Here is a 14,645-nt window from a genome sequence, read left to right on the forward strand (position 1 = left end):
TCTGTACCCCCTTTATACCCCACTACCCCACATTCTGCACCCCCTGCATTCCCCACTACCCCACATTCCTCACCCCCTGCATACCCCACTACCCCACATTCTGTACCCCCTGCATAGTCATACCCCACTACCTCACATTCTGCACCCCCCTGCATTCCCCACTACCCCACATTCTGTACCCCCTGTATACCCCCCACTACCCACATTCTGCACCCCCTGCATTACCCGTAAACCCCACATTCCTCACCCCCTGCATACCCCACTACCCCACATTCGTCTCCCCCTGCATACCCCACTACCCCACATTCTGTACCCCCTGTATACCCCACTACCCCACATTCTGTACCCCCTGTATACCCCACTACACCACATTCCTCACCCCCTGCATACCCCACATTCTGTACCCCCTGCATACCCCACATTCTGTACCCCCTGTATACTCCACTACCCCACATTCTTCATTCCCTGCATACCCCACATTCTGTACTCCCTGCATACCCCACTACCCCACATTCTGCACCTCCTGCATACCACACTACCCCACATTCTGTACCCCCTGTATACCCCACTACCCCACATTCTGCACCCCCTGCATACCCCATTACCCCACATTCTGCACCTCCTGCATACCACACTACTCCACATTCTGCACCCCCTACATACCCCACTACTCAACATTCTGCACCCCCTGCATACCACACTACTCCACATTCTGCACCTCCTGCATACCACATTACTCCACATTCTGCAACCCCTGCATACCACACTACTCCACATTCTGCACCCCCTACATACCCCACTACTCCACATTCTGCACCCCCTACATACCCCACTACTCCACATTCTGCACCCCCTGCATATCACACTACTACCACATTCTGCACCCCCTGCATACCCCACTACTCCACATTCTGCATCTCCTGCATACCCCATTACTCCACATTCTGCAACCCCTGCATACCACACTACTCCACATTCTGCACCCCCTACATACCCCACTACTCCACATTCTGCAACCCCTGCATACCACACTACTCCACATTCTGCACCCCCTACATACCCCACTACTCCACATTCTGCACCCCCTGCATACCCTTCTACTCCACATTCTGCACCCCCTACATACCCCACTACTCCACGTTCTGCAACCCCTGCATACCACACTACTCCACATTCTGCACCCCCTACATACCCCACTACTCCACATTCTGCACCCCCTGCATACCCCTCTACTCCACATTCTGCATCTCCTGCATACCCCATTACTCCACATTCTGCAACCCCTGCATACCACACTACTACCACATTCTGCACCCCCTGCATACCTCACTACTCCACATTCTGCATCTCCTGCATACCCCATTACTCCACATTCTGCAACCCCTGCATACCACACTACTCCACATTCTGCACCCCCTACATACCCCACTGCTCCACATTCTGCAACCCCTGCATACCACACTGCTCCACATTCTGCACCCCTACATACCCCACTAGTCCACATTTTGCACCCCCTGCATACCCCACTACTCCACATTCTGCACCCACTGCATTCCACCCAAAACCAAATTCTGCACCCCCTGCATTCCCCACTACTACAAATTTTGCAACTCCTGTATTCCCCACAACCCCAAATTCTGCACCCCATGCATCCCCTATCTATTACCACTCACTGTGCATCCCCTGCATCCCCCATTCCCCCACATTCTGCAAACCCTGCATGTCCCATTACACCTTATTCTGCACTCCCTTCATTACCCACTACTACACATTCTGCACCTCCTGTATTCCCCACAATGGCAAAATTCTGCACCCCCTGCATTCCCCACAACCCCAAATTCTGCACCCCCTTCATTCCCCCCTACTACAAACTATGCACCCCCTGCATTCCACACTACCCCAAATTCTGAACCCCCTTCATCCCCTGTCTATTACCGCTCACTGTGCATCCCCCATTCCCCCACATTCTGCAAACCCTACGTGTCCCATTACACCTTATTCTGCACCCTCTGCATTCCCAACTACTCTCTCATTACACCCCACCCTGTACCCTCTGCACCCCAACTACCCCACAATCTGTACCCCATGCCAATACCTGCACTCTGTATCCCCTCACCACCTATCAATTTGCACTTCACTCTGCACCCCCTGCATCACCTGTACTTGAGAGATAATTATGGGGTATTCCTGCGCTATCGTGATCGGGGTTGGAGAGAGAGGAGAGAGTGGACACCCAATCTCAATAAAGGCAAGGACAAGCAGCATACACCGAATGGGGTACAGCCTGTCCCCGGTTAAAACAAGAATGGAATAAAGTGTGGTGCTGCGCTAATCCTAATGAGATAGGCGCATAAAGGCTCTGTGCTCGTAAGCGTCTTAAAGTGCATCAAAATAGGCTTTGCAAATGTAACAGAGCAATAGCGAGATGACCTAATATGGCAATAGTGTCCTTATGTGCTAATAGTGTATATGGTCAAGAAAATCATAATAAAAATACACAATAAATAATAATCAATATAACGTGCAAAGTGATTGGTGCTTAAACATCACAATAGCAAACATAAAAGTATGAGTGAATATAGCTTGGATAGAAATATAGCTTGGATAAAAATAACAGCTGGCTAAGACTATCATCAATCGCCAACTGGCTAAAAACAATATATTTAAATTTTTTATTTATGAACACAGGCAGAGCGAGTCCACACGGACCAAACAGTACATCCAACAATACATCTCCATCACTGACTTTCTACTTAATACAGTACATTCAAGACAGATATGTTTGTGGAATCTTGGTGGATTAATTAGTATAGTCCCATGTGTTCTCCCTCTCCTACTTTTTTCCCTTTTTCCAAAAAGTTATAGAAGGGTCCTGCGAGCAGGAGAAGAAAGGGGTAGCAAGGAGAAGAAGAAAAGAAGAGATATTGAGTAGGGAGATATGGGGGGAAGGCAGAGGTGGGGGGGGGGAAGAATCCCCAGGATCATGGATCGAATTTGATGTAATGTAGCAGCAGCACTGAGCCCACTCCATCCAGCACGCGGCAAATCAGTTTAAATTGGCATAGTTGTTTGTAAAGCCTGTCCTTCTTTGGAGAATATAAACATGTTCCACAACTGCCACATTTTGGAAAATTTCTCTTGTCTGTTTTGCGCTGTATGGATGAGATCTTCCATACGTTTGATTTCCTCTACTTTTTTAATCCATAATGTTATGGGTGGTGGAGTTGTGGATTTCCAATATAGTGGGATACAGGCCTTAGCTGCGTCTAAAAGATGTCGCAGGACTGACTTTTTATATGTTTTCATGGGAATGTTTGCCGCATGCAGGAGGAAGAAGGCCGGGTCATCAGTTATATTATATTCTGTAAATTTTTGTATGGTCTGTTTTACTGTTTGCCAGAAAGCTGTCAGACCTGGACAAGACCAAAAGATGTGTAATAGTGTTCCTTTTTCCGTTTGGCATCGCCAGCACAGGTCAGATGTCGTTGGGAAGAATCTGCTTAATTGTGTTGGGGTTCTGTACCAGTGTGATAAAATTTTATAGTTCGTCTCTTGAGTTTTGGCGCATATAGAAGATTTGTGTGTGAATTTTAGAATCTGTTGTTTCTTGGCTAGGCTGAATGTTAAGTTCAGTTCTTTTTCCCATTTGATCAGTCCTGGTGGGACAAAATCTGTTTGGGGAGTGTTAAGGATGTTGTAGGTCAGGGAGAGTGTGTGTGGTATGACCCCCTGGGTTGAGCATATGTCTTCGAATTCGGTGAGTATCTGTTCGTTCGTTGGGGGTTGAATGGTTTGGAGGAAATGACTCAGCTGGAGTGCCCTCAGGAAGTCTAGTCTGTAGGTGCCTGCAGGATCAGTGAGTTCTGCGGTCGTTTTCCAGCGCCCACCCGCACTAAAGTGGGATGCTTGGTAAAGGTCCAACCTGGTCAGGTTTCCAAACACCTGATCCTGCAGCCCCGGTGTGAACAGCGGGTTCCCTAGTATTGGGTATAAAGGGGAATTCAGTGATGACAGGTTTGTCCTTGTAAGCAGTCTAGCACAAACCAGTATGGTGTTCCCTATTAATAGGTGTCTCTTAATCTCTGCTGGTATGGCTGAATGGCACCAAGGAGCTCTTCGGAGCGGGACTTGGCTTTGGTTTTGTTCCAAGCTAGTCCAGAGCTTGGTCTCTTGGTGTCGACACCAGTCAATCAGTCTGCTCAAATGGACCGCCTGGTAGTAGGCGCGAACGTCTGGTAGTGCTAGGCCACCATACTGCTTGGGGAGGACTAAAATTTTGTGAGCCAGTCTCGGTTTCTGTTTAGCCCAAACAAATTCCGAGAACATCGATTGTATTTTTTTGAAATAAGGTGCAGGAATGTTCACCGGTAGCGCTTGCATAAGATAGAGGAATTTGGGGAGGATGGACATTTTTAGTATGTTGCACCTTCCCACCCAGGAGTGCAAACCCGCGCCCCATTTGTTCAGGAGTTCCCTTGTCGTTTTAAGCAGTGGCGGGAAATTTAGTGCGTAAAGCTGTGATAGGTTATGGGGGATTTGTGTGCCCAAATATTTTAGGGACTTGTTATTCCATTTCAAGTGAATACTGGATTGAAGGTGCACCAGCTGTGGATGTGGTATTCTAACTCCCATAGCTTCTGATTTGGCGAAGTTTATCTTTAAATTGGTGAGACTGCCGTATAGTTCGAACTCTCTCAGTAGATTAGGTAGGGAAATGGTTGGGTTTGTAAGTGAAAACATGAGATCGTCCGCAAAGGCGGATACCTTGTATTGGGTTTGGTTTAATTCCACCCCCTTAATGTTGGGGTTCAATCTTACGTGGCATAGAAAGGGTTCGAGAGATAGGGCAAAGAGGAGGGGGGAAAGTGGGCAGCCCTGTCTCGTTCCGTTGGTGATCGAAAACGGGTCAGACAGTATCCCATTTAGCTCTGACTCTGGCGGATGGTGACGTGTAAACTGCCATGATCCATCTTAGCATCTTCCTCCCAACCCCTACGTGTCTGAGTGTTTCGAACATAAAGGCCCAGTTTACACGGTCGAATGCCTTTTCCGCGTCTGTACTGACGAAGACACTCGGTGTTTTTGTGCGGTTGGCTGTGTGAATTAAGTTCAACACCTTAGTGGTGTTGTCCCTCGCCTCTCTAGTGGGCACGAAGCCCACCTGGTCTAAGTGTATTAGGTACGGGAGGTGTAGCTGTAGTCTGGATGCTATGATCTTAGTAAATAATTTGATATCCGTGTTGAGCAGGGAGATTGGCCGGTAGCTACCACACTGGGTCGGGTCCTTCCCCTCCTTAGGGATGACCGAGATCTGGGCTTGCAAGGAGGAGTCATGAAACCCGCCCCCCTCTGTGTGACTATTAAACAGCTCCACCATGTGGGTCCCTAAGGATGGTAGGAGGGTTTTATAGTACTGCACAGTTAGACCGTCTGGGCCCGGGGCCTTTCTAAAAACAATATAAATCAACACATTCGTAGGTGCGTATATAACCAAAGTGCATCCAGTGCAAGTTAAAATGTGATTAGGTGCTTAAGAGTCCATAAACATGCATGCAGATCTGCGTGCAAAATATTCTCAGGTGCAGTGTTCCTTGCGGCGAAAAACAATCAATCGCAAGTCCATAAAACATGTATTGACTTCCGTGCTAAACACAGGTGACAGTAGTGGTCAGTCTTCATGCAGCAGTGTGCACATTGGTGGGCAGTGGCCCCTTACCTGAAGGTAATGGGGTAAACACGTTTAGCCAATCAGAGGCATGGCAGCCTATGTAGAGATCCTGGGTCTAGTCTGCAGTGGAGGATGGTGGAAATATGGTCCTATCCTGATCGCTTCTATTGTAGGGGCGTCTGGTCCTTCCAAGTAGTGTCCCGGGGTCACCCAGATAGATTAAGAAAGGAAGCCCACAATAGTGTAGTATTGCATGGAAGCGTATCAGTTTTATTACAGCATAAACTACAGTACTTACATAAAAAGTTAAAAACCGGATGGAGATCCGAGGAGTGGCGAGCTCGTAATACCAATAACAGTCAGCGAGTGCCTGTCCCGTCCCTACGCGTGACGTCACGGTCACGTGACTTCTTCAGGGGACCGTGACGTCACGCGTAGGGACGGGACAGGCACTCGCTGACTGTTATTGGTATTACGAGCTCGCCGCTCGTCGGATCTCCATCCGGTTTTTAACTTTTTATGTAAGTACTGTAGTTTATGCTGTAATAAAACTGATACGCTTCCATGCAATACTACACTATTGTGGGCTTCCTTTCTTAATCTATCTGGGTGACCCCGGGACACTACTTGGAAGGACCAGACGCCCCTACAATAGAAGCGATCAGGATAGGACCATATTTCCACCATCCTCCACTGCAGACTAGACCCAGGATCTCTACATAGGCTGCCATGCCTCTGATTGGCTAAACGTGTTTACCCCATTACCTTCAGGTAAGGGGCCACTGCCCACCAATGTGCACACTGCTGCATGAAGACTGACCACTACTGTCACCTGTGTTTAGCACGGAAGTCAATACATGTTTTATGGACTTGCGATTGATTGTTTTTCGCCGCAAGGAACATTGCACCTGAGAATATTTTGCACGCAGATCTGCATGCATGTTTATGGACTCTTAAGCACCTAATCACATTTTAACTTGCACTGGATGCACTTTGGTTATATACGCACCTACGAATGTGTTGATTTATATTGTTTTTAGCCAGTTGGCGATTGATGATAGTCTTAGCCAGCTGTTATTTTTATCCAAGCTATATTTCTATCCAAGCTATATTCACTCATACTTTTATGTTTGCTATTGTGATGTTTAAGCACCAATCACTTTGCACGTTATATTGATTATTATTTATTGTGTATTTTTATTATGATTTTCTTGACCATATACACTATTAGCACATAAGGACACTATTGCCATATTAGGTCATCTCGCTATTGCTCTGTTACATTTGCAAAGCCTATTTTGATGCACTTTAAGACGCTTACGAGCACAGAGCCTTTATGCGCCTATCTCATTAGGATTAGCGCAGCACCACACTTTATTCCATCACCTGTACTTGGTACCCCGTGCATTCCACATACCCCCATTTCACCTCATCTTGCATCCCTCAGTACCCCGTATCACGCACCCCCGAGTCCTCCATTGCAGCTCACTGTGCACCTCCTACATTTTAGTCTTCAGGGTGTCTGCTTTCAGAAAATATATTTTGTTTTGGGGGGTTTACATAATATTTAGGCCTAAAATTATTTTTTAAACATGTAAACAAAGAAAAAAAAAGTTTATCAAAAAACAAAACTTTTTTTTTTTTTTTAGCTTTTTTTAAAATTTTATAGTGGAGAAGGATTAGACCCTCCATAAGGTTTTTATTGCTGTCTGCATCCCTGATAGAGAGATTCTCCCTCTCTATTTTGTCATATATGCACTTTTCACAGAGAGTGTAAGTGATAGACAATCCCACATTTTGGGGTTGTCACCAGAACAGGAACAGAGGGGAAAATCTTCCAATGGGGACGCCAGTTCTGGTGACAACCGAGGATTTCCTCACTTTGGAGGGATTTCCTCTCATTTTGAGGGATTTTCCCACTTCCTGCTGTGGCTATGGAAAAGGAAGTGAAGAAAAATCTTCAACTGGGGACGCCAGTTCTGGTGACAACCGGGGATTCCCTTACTTTGTAGGGATTTCCTCTCATTTCCTGTTGTGGGTTTGGGACAGGAAATGAAGAGAAATCTCCCCCAAGGGGACACAGATGGGGGAGAAAACCTGACAAGGGTTATAATCATCTCTTATTCTATCTAATAAATAAATAAATAAAATTGCATTTAGCTCTACTTTATTATGTTAAAACAATTCTGCTTTTTTTTTTTTTTTTTTTTTTTTACATTTTGGGTCAAAATAAAGTCTATGTTTATAAAAACATGATGTAAACATTTACACGGCAGCAGATCAGAGGGACCCCTGACAGCTTATTTTACTTTCCATAACAACCCCCCCCCCCCCTTCTTGTGTCCTCTGCTCTACTCTTGTCTTTGTTTCTCGCCCTCCCGCCTCTGTCTTGTGCGGGAAGCACAAACAATAACCTACAAAATGAACACGAGCTGCGAGTGACACGCCGCTCGGCCAGTAGAAGGGGAGAAGGGGGCGGCGCCTTTGGTCAGGCAGCCAGTGGCGTGCAGGAGGGGCGGGCCGCCGGCTGTATCTCAGACACGTGTACAGGGAAAGCAGGAAGTGGAGCTGATCAGCTGCAGCTGGGCAGAGGTGAGTGCAGGCTGTGGTGGGGGGAGGGGAAGGGGTAGGTGGGTGCAAGGTGGGGGAGGAGGTAGCTAAGTAGGTGCTGTGGGGGGTTAAAGGGCACTTCCAGCCCCTGTGAACTGCTGCAGGTGTCAGGAGCTCTCTGTGGTGTCACTGGGGGGGACCTGCACTGCTCTCAGTGACCCATTTAAAGAGCCCCTGTCACCAGGGACCTGAGGGGCGTCTTGCCCCCAGGTGCGCCTGCCGCCGTGCAGTCCTGTATTTTTTAAACCCCCCCCTCCTTTCATTCATTTGCCCCCCAATGGGAAAATTTGGGGTCACACGCCTCCTTTGCGGCAGTTTTTTTTTTTCCTCGACTGCCGTAGCGCAGTAAGCCGACGCCGCTAAATTTGATTGGAGGAGCGTATTTTTTTTTTTTTGACTGCGCTGCAACAGAATGCACACGATGTATGTAGCGCAAACCAGCCCTGTGGGGTTATGGGGCTGCGCTCACATGTCTGCATGTTGGCACGACGTACAGTGCGGCGAGTTTTATACGTGTTTTCGTCACACAGGGCGTTTTTTTTTTTTTTTTTTTTTTTTTTTTACAGCCGCTTTTACCAGCGTCAGATTTTTTTTTTTTTTTTGCAGCTTAACCACTTACAGACCGAAAGATTTTTCCCCCTTAATGACCAGGCCATTTTTTTTGGTGATACGGCACTGTGTCGCTTGAATTGACAATTGCGCGGTCGTGCGACACTGTACGCAAATAAAATTTATTATGTCCTTTTTTTCCCCACAAGTAGAGTCTACTTTTGGTGGTATTTGATCACCTCTGCATTTTTTTTTTTATCTTTTGCGCTTTAAACAAATTAAATTTACTTTTTGTTATATATCAATAAAAACAAAAACAAAAAAAAAACCCACAAATTTCTTCTTCAGTTTAGGTAAATATGAATTCTTCTACGTATTTTTGGTAAAAAAAAATCACAATAAGCGTATGTTGATTGGTTTGCGCAAAAGTTGATTTATGGCATTTTTATTATTTATTTTTTACTAGTAATGGTGGTGATCTGCAATAATAATAATAATATTTTTTTTTTTTTTTTGCAGGACTAGTGACATTTTTACATTGATCAGTGGTATAAAAATGCACTGATTACTGTATAAATGACAGGGAAGGGGTTAACACTAGGGAGCGATCAGGGGGTTAAATGTGTTTCTAACTGGGGGGGGAGTGTAGTGACTGGAGGAGGAGAGAGATTTCTCCTCCTCCCACCCTAGAGCACTCTGTCCCCTTGTTGATGGAGACAAGGGCCTCTTCCTGACAACCCTGGGCGGTGGTTGTCGGGGGTCTGCGGGCGGGGGGGCTTATCGGTGTCTGGAAGCCCCCTTTTTAATAAGGGGGCCCCCAGATCCTGCCCCCCCATCTGAATGAGTATGGGGTACATTGTACTCCTACCCATTTACCCCACAAAAAGGCAGGGTAGTGTAAATAAAAACAAGAGATGGTTTTGACAAGTCCTTTTATTAAAAATGAAGAACGTCCCCCATCATAGCTCCAACATGTCTTCTCCATCCGGTGATCTGTTCTTCCTCCGGTCTTCTCCGCCGCCGATCGGGTCCTCCTCCAACGCTGGCTCCCATCATTGTGCCAGCTCCGTTCTCGGACAGTTTTTATATAGCCATGGGGCGTGGCCACCCAGTGACGTTACCACGGGACTCCTCCCCTTGTGACGTCACGTGACAGGGTCGGCAGCAGAGAAGACTGGAGGAAGAAGACACATTGAAGCTACGACGGGGGGGGCATTCTTCATTTTTTAATAAAGGACTTGTCAAAACCGTCTCTTGTTTTTATTTACACTACCTCTTTTTGGGGTAGGGGAACAATGTACCCCATACTCATGGGGGGAGGGGGGCTCTGGGATCTGGGGGCTTTCAGATTTCGATAAGCCCCCTGCCCGCACACCCCCACAACCACCGCCCAGGGTTGTCATGAAGAGGGCCTTCCCTGCCCCAAAGCTCCCGCCCCCTCATGGGGCATGTGGCCTGGTATGGTCCAGGGGGGTCCGGGGGGGGGGGGGGAAGAACCCCATGTGTTTAAATGTTGGCGTGGGGTTCCCCTTCAAGACCCTCAGAGCACAAGTCACATGCCACGAGTCGGATCCATTCAAATCAATGGGCTGGAAATCAGTTGAGACGACTCTCATAGGGAACCATTGGTTTTGAGATGCCATGCGATTTGTGCTCTGTAGTATTTGTATTTGGGAGTGGAAAATAGAAGAGGTGGAGAAACGCGGCTAAACGTGCATTAACGTCAGGGCAAAAAGCTTCTAAAAGCGAGTTTATGCCCCCCGCTTTTCCTGGCTTTGCAGCTCCCCATATTGTAGAATAAGGAGTATTGGGGGATATAGGAGCTGCACAATGTGAGATAATGAGGGATGGAAGGGGTGTAGTGGGGGGTGTCGAATAAGGAGTATTGGGGGATATAGGAGCTGCGCGATGTGAGATAATGAGGGATGGAAGGGGTGTAGAGTGTAGTGGGGGGTGTAGAATTAGGAATATTGGGGGGATATAGGAGCTGCAGATTGTGGGGTAACTGGGGATTCAAGTTGATGCAAAATGTGAGGTAACGTGGGATGTATGGGGTGCAGAATGTGGGGTAATGAAGGATGTAGAGGGTACAGAATAAGGAGCATTGGGGGATATAGGGGCTTCAGAGTGTGAGATAACAGGGGGTTCAAAGAGATGCAGAATGTGGGGTATGAGGAATGCAAGGGGTGCAGGTTTATAGAGAAATGGGGATGCATTGGGGGTGCCGAATAAGGAGTATGGGGGGGGGGGGGATATAGAAACTGCAGAATGTGAGATAATGAGGGAAGAAGGTGTGGGGTGCAGATTGTTGAGTAATATGGGATGTGGGGGGGGGGGGGGGGGGGGTGTAGAATAAGGAGTAATGGGAAATGTAGGGACTACAGAGTGTGGGATAATGGGAGATGCAGAATGTGGAGTAATGAGGGATGTAGAGGGTACAGAATAAGAAGCATTGGGGGATATAGGGGCTTCAGAGTGTGAGATAACTGGGGGTTCAAAGAGGTGCAGAATGTGGGGTATGAGGAATGCAAGGGGTGCAGATTGTTGAGTAATATGGGATGTGGGGGGTGTGGAATAAGGAGTAATGAGAAGTTTAGGGACTGCAGCGTGTGGGATAATGAGAGATGCAGAATGTGGAGTAAGGAGGGATGGAAGGGGTGCAGATTTTGGAATAATGGGGGATGCATGGGGTACAGAATAAGAAGCATTGGGGGATATAGGGACTACAGAGTGTGGGATAATAGGAGTTCAAGGAGCTGCAGAATGTGGTGTAGCAGGGGATGCAAGGGGTGCAGATTGTAGAGTAATGTGGGGTGCAGAATAAGAAGTATTGGGGAATAGAGGGACCACAGAGTGTGAGTTAAAGGGGGATTAAAGTGGTGCATATTGTAGATTAATAGGGGATGCAGAATAAGGTGTAGTATTTGGGGGATATAGGGAGTACAGATTGTGGAGTAATGGGGGATGCAAGGGGTGCAGAATAAGGAGTATAGGGAGATATGGGGTTGCAGAGTGTTGAATAAGGGGGATGCACGGAGATGCAGAATATGTGGTAATAGGGGGTGCACAATGTGGGGTATTGAGGGATGCAGGGGATGCAGAATAAGGAATATTGGAGGATATAGGGATTGCTGAGATTGGGGTAATAGGAGATGCAGATGTGGGTGGTACGGGGTGCTGGTAGTTGGGGGTGCAGGTGATGCAGAGTGTTTGTGTGTGGTGGGGGGATACAGGAGGCATAGAATAAGGTGTAGTGGGCAGTGCGGGGGGTACAGAGTGGGACCCAGAGAACGTGTTGTGTTTTGCTTTGTGACAGGTCTCCTTTAGCAATGAAGTGCACCTCCTGTTTGCTGTATACTCCTCTGTAATGTGTTGCTGTATATAATGGAGTGATATAAATAAAAGATTATAATGATATTCGGCTGTCATTGATGATTGACAGGAATTTTTGCCATGCTGTACTGCGTGGGAAGAGCTTCTGCCACAAATCTGCTATTATCATTATGATTATTATTATTATCTTTGTGTTCATACATAATAGCCCCTACTGGATGTTCCTTAGAGGATGCTTTCCAGAAATGGGAAGTTCAGCTCTGAGCATTGACCTGGATGTCACAGGACACATTGGGCTGTGTGTGACAGGGTGACAACAGACGGACACAGTTGGGAGTCGGGGACAGATCGCTGTCACCCTGAAACAGGAAGTGCTGCAACAAGGACCTTCATGGCAGGAAAGTTGCAGGTTTAAAAAGATGGGAAAAGAACGTTTAAAATGGCATTGACTTGTTATAGCTTCTATTTCATTATGTAGAGATTTTAGTTATTAGGTTTTCATCTATTTTAACCATTTCACTGCAACTGACATGTATCACATGTCGGCAGGGGCAGGTAGGACATTGAGGGTCAAATAGACCCCTGATATCTCTTCATATCATATCAAGGGTTGAATAGACCCCTGATATCCCTCCATATCATATCAAGGGTTGAATAGACCCCTGATATCCCAAATATATCAAGGCTTAAATAGACCCCTGCTATCTCATTAACAGGGGTCCGATAGACCCCTGATACCCCCCATATCGTATCAAGGGTTAAATAGACCCCTGATATCCTCCAATATCAAGGGTTAAATAGACCCCTGATATAGGCCCCATATCCTATAAAGGGTTGAATAGACCCCTGATATCCGCCAACATTTTATATCAAGGGTTGATTAAACCTCTGATATCTCATTAACAAGGGTCTAAAAGACCCCTGATATCCCCCCATATCATATTAAGGGTTGAATAAACCCCTACTGCCCCAATATCATACCAAGGGTTTTGAGTGCAACTTTCATGAGACTTTACATTCTGGCAAGAAAGTTGTGCAGGAACTTTTTCAAAGTCACTGCAACTTTAAAGGGTAAGTTTACCTTTACAGAAAATCTTTAAGGTGCACTTACACTGCACCCCCTTCCTCATCCTCCCCTCCCCCCCCCCCCCCCCTGGTCCCGCTGACCTGGGGTCCCACGACCAGCCGCCGTGAGACATTGAGTCGCTGCTTTACAGGTCCGGAGATTTGAAATCCCAGCAGCTTCATCACCTATCCGTACCTCTCTGCATGTACGGATAAGAGGCATTCTAATTGGTTGGCGCCATCACGTGGATGCTGCTGACCAATCAGAACCTGCCTAGTCTGTCCTGTCAGCGGTGGAGAAGAGGAGAGAAAGCCGCAGGGATTTCAAATCCCCCCCAGTAAGCAACTCGATGTTTCACAGCGGCTTATCGTGGGACCCCAGGTCAGCGGGACCGGGGGGGGGAGGGGACCTCTTACAGATTTTCTGTAAAGGTGAACTTACACTCTAAGTTGCAAAGATTGGAACAGGTGCTGTTGAAATCAATGGGCTGTGATTTGTCATGCGACTTTGTGTCCAAAGTCACATGACAAGTCGCACTAGAGGAAATGGAGCCTAGTAGATAAACAGTTGTGTGGCTTCTTTTACTTTTTTTATTTAAAGTAAAAAAAAAAAAAAAACACTTTAACTCAATATAGAACAGTGCCTTGTGACATTGTAACGTTATTACATACGTTGTAACATTTTTATGTGCATTGTGCAATGGTGAATCGAGCACATAGAGAACAATTGTTTTGATGGCATTCTTATATCGGCACACTTGGCATGGATGAGTCCTTAGAAACATACTTTCTTTCTTTCTTTCTTTCTTTCTTTCTTTCTTTCTTTCTTTCTTTCTTTCTTTCTTTCTTTCTTTCTTTCTTTCTTTCTTTCTTTCTTTCTTTCTTTCTTTCTTTCTTTCTTTCTTTCTTTCTTTCTTTCTTTCTTTCTTTCTTTCTTTCTTTCTTTCTTTCTTTCTTTCATTCTTTCTCTTTTCTTTCTTTCTTTCATTCTTTCTCTTTTCTTTCTTTCTTTCTTTCTTACTCTTTTCTTTCATTCTTACTCTTTTCTTTCATTCTTACTCTTTTCTTTCATTCTTACTCTTTTCTTTCATTCTTACTCTTTCTCGCTTTCTCTCTTTCTTTCTTTCAGCAGTTTACACATTTCCTGCCATTGTCTTTCATTCATGTCACGGCGGTGAGTCTGTAGAATCCTCTTCCGTGCGCCGGATCCTGGATCCGTCTGCGCCCAGCGTCTCGCTGTTTACATTTGGTCTGCGGCCGATAGGAGAGGCAGGTGGAAAGTCCTGTTGGATGACATTACCGTTCCGGGAAGCGATGCAAATTGAGTTATTCCAACTGTAATCTTTTCACCCGGACTGATTTTATGCTTTGTTCACCATGAAGGGTCACCCCACCCAGGCTTTGGGCACTTAAAGCCTAA

General features: G+C 46.4%; 1 protein-coding gene across 1 annotated transcript in view; it reads left to right on the forward strand.

The window, feature by feature from the left end:
• The first annotated feature begins 8,171 nt into the window (after nt 1-8,171).
• SLC39A11 (solute carrier family 39 member 11) overlaps nt 8,172-14,645 on the forward strand; it is a 404,839-nt gene continuing 398,365 nt past the window's right edge. Inside the window, exon 1 of the mRNA XM_073606902.1 lies at nt 8,172-8,260. The gene's annotated coding sequence lies outside the window, so the exon portion shown is untranslated. The remainder of the gene's footprint in view (nt 8,261-14,645) is intronic.

This window comes from Aquarana catesbeiana, linkage group LG12, assembly GCF_042186555.1.
Source record: "Aquarana catesbeiana isolate 2022-GZ linkage group LG12, ASM4218655v1, whole genome shotgun sequence".
Taxonomy (NCBI): domain Eukaryota; kingdom Metazoa; phylum Chordata; class Amphibia; order Anura; family Ranidae; genus Aquarana; species Aquarana catesbeiana.